Source organism: Lolium perenne, chromosome 1 (assembly GCF_019359855.2).
Source record: "Lolium perenne isolate Kyuss_39 chromosome 1, Kyuss_2.0, whole genome shotgun sequence".
Classification (NCBI taxonomy): domain Eukaryota; kingdom Viridiplantae; phylum Streptophyta; class Magnoliopsida; order Poales; family Poaceae; genus Lolium; species Lolium perenne.
In genome coordinates this window covers 240,556,427-240,569,583 of record NC_067244.2, presented here as the reverse complement: position 1 = coordinate 240,569,583, position 13,157 = coordinate 240,556,427, and the positions used below count along the sequence as shown (strand labels likewise).

Below are 13,157 nucleotides of genomic sequence, written 5' to 3'. Positions count from 1 at the left end.
AGTAAAGAAATATTCTCGGAATCGGACGAAATCAACGCCCAGGGTCCTATTTTTCCACGAAGCTTCCAGAAGTCCGAAGGGGAAACGAAGTGGGGCCACGAGGTGGGGACACAGTAGGGCGGCGCGGCCCAAGCCCTGGGGGGCCTAGTGTGTGGCCCCACCAGGACTCCACCGACCTTGCCCTTCCGCCTACTTAAACTCTCCGTCGCGAAAACCCTACCACGTTCGACGAAACCAGAGAAAACCTTCCAGAGCCGCCGCCATCGCGAAGCCAAGATCTGGGGGACAGGAGTCTCTGTTCCGGCACGCCGCCGGGACGGGGAAGTGCCCCCGGAAGGCTTCTCCATCGACACCACCGCCATCTTCATCAACGCTGCTATCCCCCATGAGGAGGGAGTAGTTCTCCATCGAGGCTCGGGGCTGTACCGGTAGCTATGTGGTTAATCTCTCTCCTATGTGCTTCAATACAATAATCTCATGAGCTGCCTTACATGATTGAGATTCATATGATGATGCTTGTAATCTAGATGTCATTATGCTAGTCAAGTGGATTTTACTTATGTGATCTCCGGAGACTCCTTGTCCCACGTGTGTAAAGGTGACAGTGTGCACCGTGTGGGTCTCTTAGGCTATATTTCACAGAATACTTATTCGCTGTTATGAATGGCATAGTGAAGTGCTTATTTATATCTCTTTATGATTGCAATGTGTTTTGTATCACAATATATCTGCGTGCTACTCTAGTGATGTTATTAAAGTAGTTTATTCCTCCTGCACGGTGTAATGGTGACAGTGTGTGCATCGTGTAGTACTTGGCGTAGGCTATGATTGTGATCTCTTGTAGATTATGAAGTTAACTATTGCTATGATAGTATTGATGTGATCTATTCCTCCTTTCGTAGTGTGAAGGTGACAGTGTGCATGCTATGTTAGTACTTGGTTTGGTTATGTTGATCTGTTATGCACTCTAAGGTTATTTAAATATGAACATTGAATATTGTGGAGCTTGTTAACTCCGGCATTGAGGGTTCGTGTAATCCTACACAGTTAGTGGTGTTCATCATCCAACAAGAGGGTGTAGAGTCTAGCATCTATTTATTTATTCTGTTATGTGATCAATGTTGAGAGTGTCCACTAGTGAAAGTATGATCCCTAGGCCTTGTTCCTAAATATCGCTATCGCTGCTTGTTTCTTGTTTTACTACATTTATACTGCCTGCAATATTACTACCATCAACCGCACGCCAAACAAGCACTTTTTCTCAAGCGCCGTACTATCGCTCATATTCATTCATACCACTTGTATTTCACTATCTCTTCGCCGAACTAGTGCACCTATTAGGTGTGTTGGGGACACAAGAGACTTCTTGCTTTGTGGTTGCAGGGTTGCATGAGAGGGATATCTTTGACCTCTTCCTCCCTGAGTTCGATAAACCTTGGGTGATCCACTTAAGGGAAACTTGCTGCTGTTCTACAAACCACTGCTCTTGGAGGCCCAACACTGTCTACAAGAATAGAAGCACCCGTAGACATCAAGCTATTTTCTGGCGCCGTTGCCGGGGAGGAAAGGTAAAAGGCACTCATACTCCGGTCCCAGGTAACTAAGTACTTTTCTGTTGCCGTTGTGTGTGTGCTCGAAACTATTTCCTTTAGATCCTGCAATTGCATCTTTTTGTTTCTTGTTTACACTAGTTTGGCATAATGGACAACAGTGAGCTTCTTATTCTATTTCCTGATTTAAGACATGGATGGTTTGATGCGAAAATTAAAAAACCTATGGAACATATTAGTATGAACGCTTTGAACAACATTGTTGCTAATGATATGGAAAATTCTAAGCTTGGGGAAGCTGGCTTTGATGAGCATGATATTTTTAGTCCCCCAAGCATTGAGGAGAAAATTTACTTTGATGATACTTTGCCTCCTATTTATGATGATTATAATGATATTGGTCTTTTAGTACCGCCTGTTATGGAGGATAAATTTGATTATGATTGCAATATGCCTCCTATATTTGATGATGAGAATAATAATGATAGCTACTTTGTTGAATTTGCTCCCACTACAACTAATAAAATTGATTATGCCTATGTGGAGAGTAATAATTTTATGCATGAGATTCATGATAAGAATGCTTTATGTGATACTTATATTGTTGAATTTGTTCATGACACTACTGAAAGTTATTATGAGAGTGGAAAACATGGTTGTATGCATCTTAATAATGTTAAGTTTCCCCTCTTTATGTTGAGAATTGTGAAGTTACTCTTGTTTTATCCTCTTATGCTTGTCACTTTGTTCTTCATGAATTCATTTGTGTACAAGATTCCTTTTCATAGGAAGCATGTTAGGCTTAAATTTGTTTTGAATTTGCCTCTTGATGCTCTCTTTTGCTTCAAATACTATTTCTTGCGCGAGCATCATTAAAATTGCTGAGCCTATCTTAATGGCTATAAAGAAAGAACTTCTTGGGAGATAACCCATGTGTTTATTTTACTACAGTACTTTGTTTTCCGTATCGTGGCTCTCGGTACTGGGGGTTTCGCGACGGAGGCTTTAAGTAGGCGGAAGGGCAGGTCAGGGGGCCACACGAGGGCCCCACACACCAGGGCCGCGCGGCCAAGGCCTGGGCCGCGCCGCCCTGTTGTGGCGGCGCCTCGTGGCCCCATTTCGTCTCCTCTTCGGTCTTCTGGAAGCTTCGTGGCAAAATAGGACCCTGGGCGTTGATTTCGTCCAATTCCGAGAATATTTCCTTTGTAGGATTTCTGAAACCAAAAACAGCAGAAAACAGCAACTGGCTCTTCGGCATCTCGTTAATAGGTTAGTGCCGGAAAATGCATAAATACGACATAAAGTATGCATAAAACATGTAGATATCATCAATAATGTGGCATGGAACATAAGAAATTATCGATACGTCGGAGACGTTTCATTATTCCTGATGAACCTAGTAAAACTCATATGTGCCATATGTGTCTTGGACATATGAGTGAACATGGCTTGGAAAAATTGCACAAGAGAGACCTGCTAGATGGCTGCAACTTGAGTAAGTTTGAGTTCTATGAGCACTGCATTTTTGGTAAGTATAAAAAAGTTAAATTTAATGCTTCCGTTCATACCACTAAAAGGATTTCAGATTGTGTGCATGCTGATGTGTGGGGACCTTCCCGCAAGACTTCTCTTGGTGGTGCAAATTACATGCTTACTATCATTGATGATTACTCCAGAAAAGTGTGTCATTTCTTTCTAAAACATAAATCTGATGTATTTAATGCTTTAAGAAAGTGGAAAGTTATGGTAGAGAAGCAAACGGAAAAGAAAGTTAAATTGCTTCGTACTGACAATGGCATGGAGTTTTGTTCTACTATTTTTAATGATTACTGCAGCAACGAAGGCATTGTCTGGCGCCACATCATCCCATACACTCCTCGGCAGAATGGTGTGGCAGAGAAGTTGAACAGAACCATCATCTCCAAGGCTCGCTGCATGTTTTCCAATGTTGGTATGCATATACGCCTTTGGGCTTAAGCAGCCTCTGCCGCTTGTTACCTTGCATTCCGCTTGATAATAAAAATCCTATTGAGTTATGGTCTGGTTCACCCGTTGATTATTCACAGTTGAGAGTTTTCGGTTGCACTGCTTATGCACATGTTGATAATGGAAAACTAGAGCCCAGGGCTATTAAGTGTGTGTTTCTTGGTTATGGTTCCGGAGTTAATGCATATAAGTTATAGAGTCCTGAAGAAAGTTTTGCATAACATGAATGTTATCTTTAATGAGGCTATCATGTTTTATAAGAGTTAATTTACAGATGTTCTAATGCTATTGATTTTTCTGATGTTTCTGATGATGAGCAACAGAGGATTAGAGTGCAGGTGGAGCACGTGGAGGAGAAAGAAAATGATGTTGCTGAGAATGAGGCGGACACTGTTGTTCAGCACTCACCACATGTTTTGCAGCAATCAAATAGTTCCATTGATGCTGATAGACCGAGTCGTAACAAAGGTTCACGTCCTCATTTTATTGAGGAGTGCAATCTTGTTCATTATGCTTTGAGTTGTTTTGAACATGTGGAGCATGATACTAAATCTGCTACATTTGCTGAGGCCGTTGCATCCGTTGACCGCGAGAAGTGGATTTCTTCTATGCAAGAGGAGATGCAATCGCTTAACAAGATTGGCACATGGGACGTTGTGTGTTTGCCTAAACAAAAAGAAGAATGTCTGATGTAAGTGGATATTTAAAAGAAATGAATGTTTGTCTCCTAATGAGTCTCCGAGGTTTAATTTTAAGGCAAGGTTAGTAGCAAAAAGTTTCAGACAAATTCCAGGTATTGATTATAATGAAGTATTCTCCCCGATTGTGAAATATAGTTCCATTCGTGCGTTCTTTGGTATTGTGGCTATGCATGATCTTAAGCTAGAGCAGTTAGATGTGAAGACTGCTTTTCTGCATGGAGAACTTGAGGAGGAGATATACATGGATCAGACTGAAGGTTGTGTTGTGTATGGTAAGTAGGATATTGTTTGCAATTTGAAGAGCTCTCTTTATGGTCTGAAATAGTCTCCAAGACAGTGGTATAAAAGGTTTGATTCATTTATGCTTGCACATGAGTTTAAGAGATCTCAGTATGATAATTGTGTTTATATCAAGTTTATTAATGGATCACCAATATACTTGTTGTTATATGTTGATGATATGTTGATTGCTTCCAAGAGCAAGAAAGAGATCACTACTTTAAAGTCACAATTAAGTAGTGAGTTTGAGATGAATGATCTTGGTGTGCTAAGAAAATACTAGGTATGAAAATTACAAGAGATAGAAAATTAGTGTGTTGTTTCTTAGTCACCAAAATTACATTAAAAAAGTTCTTCATCATCTTAATATGCATGATGCAAAGTCTGTTAGTACATCAATTGCTCCTCACTTGAAATTGTCGGCATTGCAATGTCCTAGTACTGATGGAAATATTAAGTACATGTCACGAGTTCCATATTCTAGTGTTGTTGGTTCCTTGATGTATGCTATGGTTTATTCTCATCCTGATTTGTCATATACTATAAGTTTGGTCAGTCGATACATGGCTAATCTTGGTAAAGAACATTAGAAAACTGTTCAGTGGATTTTCAGGTACCTTCGTGGCACATCCAAAGCTTGCTTGAAGTTTGGCAAGACCGATGAGGGACTCGCAGGCTATGTGGATTCAGATTTTGCTGTCGAGTTGGATAAGAGAAGATCCCTCACAGGTTATGTGTTCACTGGTGGATGTGCTGTAAGTTGGAAGACAACGTTACAACCTGTTGTTGCCCAGTCTACAACCGAAGCAGAATATATGGCTATTGTAGAAGCTTGCAAAGAGTCTGTTTGATTGAAAGGTTTGTATGCTGAGCTTTGTGGACATGATTCTTGCATTAACTTGTTTTGTGATAGTCAAAGTGTAATATACCTTACTAAAGATCAAATGTTCCATGAGAGGACAAAGCACATTGATGTCAAGTACCATTATGTTCGCGATATTGTTGCACAAGATAAACTGAAGGTATGCAAGATAAGTACTTGTGATAATCCTACTGATATGATGAAAAAGCCAGTTCATGTTGGCAAGTTTGAGCTTTGCTTGGGCTTGGTTGCAATAACTGTTTAGCCCAAGTGGTTGTTGGCGTCAGCAAGTGTTTTCAAGGTGAAGTTTGTTCTTGTACAACTGTACAGTTCTTGCTTTATGTTATTAATAAAAATTGCAGTGGGGATTTTCCCCACTGTTTCACCTTCAAAAAAAAAAGGTGAAGTTTGTTGTATTGTGATCCAAATTTATTCCAAAGGGAGCAGAGCGAGGCCCGTCGCCGGTAGATTTGGGCCGAAACGTAGCGGATCGTTGCCACTGTCTATATATACCTCTTGTAAGCCGCTGGCTAGAGTTTATCAGATTATAAGATAACCACCAGCGTTGTAAACCGCTGGCTAGAGTTTATCAGATTATAAGTATTTGCTGGTTGCGCCCATGATTCTTCTCCTTCTGCGTTGTAGGGGTTTTCCACATTAAATCTTGTGTCTCCGCTACGTTTTTCTTTTATCGTTCTTCGTTATTTGCTTGTCGCGTTTATAATAATTTTGTACTGAATGCGGCTATGTTTTAACTAGGTTTGTATATTTTGTGTGTGATTAATTTAACTTTGGGGTTGCATAAATTCAAAGAGGGACCATAGGAAGCATGCATATATGCTACCTACCTGGTCATGTTTTCTGCTTTCCTTTCTGGAGGAGGCAAGTCAAGATGAGGGCTCATGTAAAGTTTCTGGTAGGATCTTTTCGTCCACAACAGGAATACTTGCAGAGACGCTAATCAATTAATTTGGTCACTCTACGTGTTACACCAATCTGCATATAGTTAATTGCGATCTAGGCACTCTGCAGCAACAATTGAGAACAAGTAAGTGCATCCCCCTCTCACGCATGAAAGACCCGGTCCGCACTGTAAAAGACCTCCTCTTGCCCGCAAAGGCCTCAAAAAAGACCCCTCCCGCGAGGCCACCTGTGGGTTCCTGGTTGGGCAAGAAGCACACCATCCGATCGAGGCTCTGAACAGTTCCAGCCGTCCGATTCGTAGGCGTGGGTGGTAGAAAACCACGGGTAAAAACCCTAGCCGCCATTTCGTCGCGTGGTCGCGTCCGCTACCCCCGTTGCGGTGCCGCCGCCGCCCCTTCTCCTGTGCTCGTCTCTCACGACCGGCGCGGTCGTCGATGGAGGCTCGCCAGACGTAGCGGCGGCGGCCGGTTCCTGCGAGGCGCGACTCCCATTGGCCCCCCAAGAAGCAGCGCGACCACGGGGCTAGGGTTCGCCTAGGTTTGTCTCTCCATCCTCTCTCTGTCGTCTCTCTCTCTCTCTCTCTCTCTCTGGTCTCACTCGTCTCTCCCCTTTGCCTCGTAGATGAACGGAGGAGGAAGGGTAAATGAGTCCAAGATGGTAACCGTGGCCCCCATTACCGCCCCGAGTTCGATACTGGCTGCGTCTTGCACAGATCGTCAACGCCCAGATGGCTACCTCTGGCGCCGCTCGCGCCCTCATCAACGCGCCTACTCGACTGCAGCTCACATGAAGGCATGTTATCTCGTTCTAATATGCTTATCTAAAAGTATGATTTAATTTGGAGCAGATTGCATCATACAAGTCTCACCCTCTCCGCAGCGCCAATTCCATGATGAAATTTGTATCTTGCTTTTATTGTTCTGTGTGATCCAAGCTATGATTTTGCTGCAGTGCTTACCATGTTTTACCTTCTCATTCTGTTGCAGAGCTTGTTTTTCAGTTTGTACATATTTTACTGGTTTTCAGTTCTCTTGGGTTTGTTAATGCTACTATGATCCCCATGGAGGCATCAATGATTAATTGTGAAGGATCGGCAATCATGAAGAACTTTTAGTAAGTTAACGCTGGAATGTCACCTAATAGTATCATTGCCCTTCTTTGTATTTGATCTTTTACGACCAGGGTACCAAATCATGTGAGCATATGGTGCTATATTGTGATGTATTATGATCTGCTGCTAGGATCAGTCGGAAATTCTAACTTGTCTAGCCAAAAATAATAGAGTGACGGCTGCCCACATGTCTGATGTTAAATGTGAGAGGGTAAACAATTTTTCTCCACTGATATGCAGGAGTTATGGCCATCAGAAAGAGCTAAATAATTTTGGAAATGGGGAATGAAAGACCATTCTGGTTGATACTTCCTAATACTTAGTTTATTCAGGTAATTCATAATCACTTGATGGAACTGTTATTCTCCCCTACTTATGTAGCTTATTATCTGCTTGAGACTGTTGTTGTTCTTTGCACAGTTGGTGGATGGATGTTTCAGTTCCTGCTAGCGATCTAGAATTATTTTTCTTCCTCATATAGGTGATTGGTGGGAGTACGAAAGAAGTAATGCTCTGCTGAACCGGTGGCTTGCAGGTATACCGTGATTACATCTTATGCATTGAGTTTCACTGTACATTTGGTTTCAGTTCATATACTTTGGTGTGTAATGTTTCTTCTGCCTATATTTGACACGAATCATGATTGGCTGGCAAGAAGAAAAATATAACCAGAAGGGAACTCTGAAAATAGAAGTGTTCTCCTTGTTGTTTACTCATGCATTTAACTCTTTTACTTTCAATATAGTTTTTTCGTTCTATTGATTTTAAACTTGGCCAAGGGATTTCTGAAGGATCCACCAGAAGGAAACCATGAGGTAGCTGATATTTAAAAGACCATGCAACATCATATTCTGCATGTTGTGTTTTTGACTAACACTTATATTTTGGCTAGCAGAATCTTCTTTCTGGGAAGAAAGTACTAATTGATACGAGCATATATACACTATACAGCCAATGTGAATGCGATCATGGCAGGGCAATACTTTATTTATATTGAGAATCAGTACTTCATCGGACGTGGACAAATATATTGGTAAGCATGTATTCTGGGTATTCTGTACTTGACCTTCATAGGAAATTAGTGCACTGTCAAATTTTATTTATTCCTAACTTAGGATTGCAAGATTGATGTCTTCAGGGGCTAATAATTTAGTTCGAATTGAATTTTTACACAAAATTGCAAACTAGATCAAGGAAAACAATAGATTTCTGCATACATTTTAGTTCCTATGTTGTCTGAGGGTAATTCAACTGGTGCTCTACACAAAGAATTCTTTGTTGATAGGTTTGATTTAGTACCTCTGTTTTGTGTTGATTTTTTTTTTTTTTGATAGAATAATATCCAGTAGGAAGGATGCCATGTGCTTTGGGTTCAGACTTTGTGTTTTGTTGGAGGCTAAAACGTGGTGAACTCAATTTTTCTACCATGTGCTATCAGTGCTATCATCCCGCAGAAACTGTTTCTCCTCATAATACTTGTTTTATCAGGATATGTAAGAGGCTTTGTTGTGCTATTTTTGTTTTCTGAAATGAAGCCTTTGTTTGTGTTTAGCTTCTACCTTCACGTACAAATTTATCGTTTCCAAGCCAATTAGTTACCTCATTCCTTTGTCAATATCAAATTACAGGACACCTTTAGTAGTGTGTTGCAGGAATAAATGCTGCTTTTAGCCCAATTTAGATCGCCATTATAATTCTCATCTATGTCTCGATGAACTATTTGGAGTGATTATGCTGAACCTTGTGAGGCTCAAGACAAAAATAATCATTCACTAACAAAAGAATGATTCATGGATAATAAAGACAGCTGTTGTTTTGCTACTTTCTTCTGTTTTGTGTTGGTACAAAGATTGGCAAAATACTAAATAGAAATATTTAGCTTATGGTTATCCAGCAGGTTGCACCAAGCTGTTTGTGCTTCTGTAATAGAGGAATGCATCCCATATTTTAATTGTTAATGCTGCTTAATGTAGGGCCTCTTGTTTCAAACAAGGAATTTGGATTGTTGGTGGAAGTGAAAGTATCAAATCACCCCGGGGGAGTTCTATGTTTCGGCCTAACAATTTCCAAGTCTGGCCTTTTTTGTAGCTGTTTACCACTAACTTTAGGTTTAGTGTTTTTGTGGGTTAAAAAAATACTTGCTACATACACCACTTAGGGTGCTATCGTTGTAGTTATAAGGATTATGTAAAGTTTCCATTTGAATATGTTGTGCAAGTGCCTTACGATTTCTTATTTTGTGAGATTTCATTATGGAAGTTGACATAGAATCTAATGCCATTAACCAGGATCACTTCACTTCAGTGAATCCCTTTTATGGAACTGCATATAACTAATCTTAATAACTTTAATAGGTAACTTTGTTATATTTTAGAGAGAAGTAAGTTTGCTAAAATTGCCTATTTTAATTGGAATTCTCCCCGTTTTATTCTCTGAAATTTATAGCATGTATACATTTCTCTCCTTGAGAAGGCTCTATCGAGAGAACTGCTTCTATCTTCATCATGCTTCCTTAAATTTTCTCTACTAACATGTTCGATTTATGGTAAATCAGAAGTACTGCTATCCATGTGCAAGACTCTCGTACATTTCGGTTTCCCCGGTGATGTGCTTCATCGACCACTGCTATGACAGGCCTATTTAATTAGGATTGCGACATGAATATGTGTATATATGCAAGACATGATTAGTTCAAAGCTCGGTCCAGCTATCCTTCTGAATTTCTTCTATGCAAGCATGTTTTGCCTTTGGCAAAGCTTCAAGTCACCCTGTACTGAATGTAAAGTTTGCGGTGTTCAGTGAACATTGTTTGCCTCTTTGGGTTAGAACACAACTCTAGGGCTTAGAGGCTTTACTGTGGAAGGAGAGATATGTATAACAATAAAAAATGCAGCTGTTCCTATTGATTGTTTGCCATTGTGCTAATTATCAAGTAACATGGCTGCACAGATTGGGATGCACGTACAGCTCTAGCGAGGAGGCGCCCCAAGGGGCGCCCCAACCACTAGTTAACATAAGCTTAGAGTATCTCCACCGGTAGCCCCCAAATAGGCGCCGGCAGGGCCGTCGGCATCTTCGTTTGAGGGACGCTGGCAAAGCATCCTCCATTTGGGAGAGCTGCTCCCACACCGGCGCCCCCAAACAGGCGGCCCCGATAGATTTTAAAATTTAAATACAAATTTGCAACACGATATTCATACGTAGTTCGAACGAAATTTGTACAAATTTAACACGAATTCAAACTAAAATACTAAAAATAAACATCTAGCGGCGCGGGGAGTCGAAGTCGCTGAAGTCCAGTTCGTCGCTGCTGGATGACCCGAAGGACCAGCTGTCGGCGTCATCGCCCTCCTCCTCCTTTGGCGCCGACAGCTCGGATGGTCCGACGAGGTCGATGAAGTTGGCACCGTGGTCCCTGGCGGACCACACCGCCGCCTGCCATGGGTCGATCGCGATGTGATGGTAGTCCTCGTCGACGGAGTGGCCGATGATGAAGCTCTGGGCGGGGAACTCCTCCACGTCGCCGTCGCCGCGGAGGGCCGCCTGCGCCTCGGCCTCCTTCTCCCACCATTTCTTCTTCGCCGGCGGGAGTGGTGGCGAGGTGTCCTCCTCCTTGACGCGGGAGCGGAGGCCCGACCCCGTCGTCCGACGAACTGGAGCAGAGGAGGCGCGCCTGGCGTCGTTGCGGATGACGACGCCTCCGGAAGGAGGTGCGGGCGCGGCCGAGCGCGTGCGCCCGACGGCGGACGATCCTGTGCGTGAGGTTCCGGACGCTGCGGTCCGTTCCAGCGCCCTCTGCTGGCGCCGCCTGCAAGAAGTAGACCGGCTCCCGTTGCCCGCGGATGCATGGACGATAGCCGTACTCGCGAAGCGTGCGGTCGACGTCGCGCCCGTACCACCAGGCACGGCGGCCGACGTTGGTGAAGCGGCCGCCGGAGGGATTGTCCATCCGCGCGACCTCTTCGGCGCGCTCGCGGCCGAAGCGCTCTTCCCAGTCCGGGCTGTCGACAACATTCTCCGGGAGGCTCCTCTGCTCCGGCATCATCGAGGCCCGCCGTTCCCTGGCGAGGGCCCGCATATGTGGTCCTTGCGGCGGCAGCGGCGGCACGGTGAAGCATCCATTGGAGACGTGCCAGCCATGCGACAACTTGAATTGCACTGGCACGGGGATCCGGTGCCAGTATAGCACGTCGGCCTCGTCGAACGACAGCTGCGTCGAGCGTGGCATGCCGCCGCCACCGCTGCCGCCGGCCTGGTCGTTGTGCGCCATCGCGTTCGTGTGCGGGTGGGTGGTGGTTCGGGCGGAGGTTGAGGACGGCGGCGGCTAGGGATGGACGGCGGGGAAAAGAGAGGAGTGCGCGCCGGTGTGGTTTTAAGGAAGGCGGCGGACGCGCATTGAAGACGCATGGGTAATGTAGGTGGACGCCGCGTGGACAGTCGCCGCCCTCGCCGTTTTGGTTTCCGTGTGGGAGACCATTAACGCCGATGACCAACCTCCCCGTGTCGTTTCCGATGCGAACCGCCGCGTCCCCTCGCTGACAAGGCGCTCCCACCCGCGAAAATCGTCGTTCCGCGAGGCGCCGGCGCGCCCGATTCGCGCCCTTGGCGAAGGGGCCGGCAGGGGGTTGCCGGCGATTCTATTGTGCTCCAAAATTGACAGGCGCCGTTTGGGGCGTGTCGGTGCGAGCCCATTTTCGCCCGGCCTCCAAAATGCTATCGGGGCCGCTATCGGGGACGCCGATGGAGATGCTTTTATAACTGTTAAGCTTCATGCACTAGCCACTTGAACCAAAAGTCCGAACTAATGGAAAGGGCTAGGCAATCCACATATACATTTCACAACACCCCCACTCGCGTGTGACGGGAGAAGAGAAAGTCAACACGTGAAAGAAGAAGAGCACACCGAAACAGGGCATCAGCGGTGGCTAAAGAGGGGGGCAACAGCAATTTTTAGGCTTAATTGCGAAAACCATGTGAAAGCCAGGATTTGAACTCGAGACCTGGGGCTCTGATACCATGTTAAGCTTCATGCACTAGCCACTTGAACCAAAAGTCCGAACTAATGGAAAGGGCTAGGCAATCCACATATACATTTCACAACAATAACGAGCATGTCGCTAAGAATGTCTATACACTGAATAGTACTGAGTATATTAGCATCGTCTCTCCGTTCTTATGAACTAGCATGGTGGCCCTCGTATATGGGAGGGCATGGTCTTTAGTGGTTTGTTGTTTGAATAAATTTATGCTTACCAACGTGCTTTAATAAAATATTTTGACCTATCAGGCATGTCTTCATCTCATTTGCTCACTTAATTCCAAAACGTACTATGTTTTAGACTTGAGACTTCAAGATATAAATTAGCCATCATTTGAATAAGATGTTAGCAATTATCACTATTCGGAAATGATGGAAAATGTTCTTCAAGAAAAGTCTAATCATAAGTTCTTTTACATGACCAATCTCAAGAATCTATTCCTATAATTATATATTGTTTTTACAAAGTAAATAAATCATCTCTACGAAAACACTGATTTTCTTTGTAAGTCACCAACTTCTCATTTTAAAAATACAAGTCTGATACTTGATCCGCTCTCTTTTAGTTTCTCATTATGTCTGCTCCGTTTGATCCATGTATCCTACGGTCTCCATCACATCATCACACGTATATTGGCCAATATCTAGCTCAACTTTCAATATTTTAATTACACTTACAAATAAAATAAATTTAAATGTGCATAAG

General features: G+C 43.6%; 1 long non-coding RNA gene across 5 annotated transcripts; it reads left to right on the top strand.

Annotated features, from left to right (window-relative positions):
• The first annotated feature begins 6,640 nt into the window (after positions 1–6,640).
• LOC127327389 (uncharacterized) lies at positions 6,641–10,338 on the top strand. Of its 5 annotated transcripts, XR_007868529.2 has the most exons (8): positions 6,642–6,839; positions 6,924–7,094; positions 7,289–7,415; positions 7,654–7,745; positions 7,834–7,948; positions 8,159–8,228; positions 8,309–8,446; positions 9,387–9,676. It is a non-coding gene; the product is annotated as an uncharacterized lncRNA (long non-coding RNA). The 5 variants fall into 5 exon arrangements; XR_011750706.1 differs by having other exon boundaries at positions 6,641–6,839; positions 7,329–7,415; positions 7,834–8,228; XR_007868528.2 differs by lacking the exon at positions 9,387–9,676 and adding an exon at positions 9,968–10,338 and having other exon boundaries at positions 7,834–8,228.
• Positions 10,339–13,157: the final 2,819 nt, after the last annotated feature.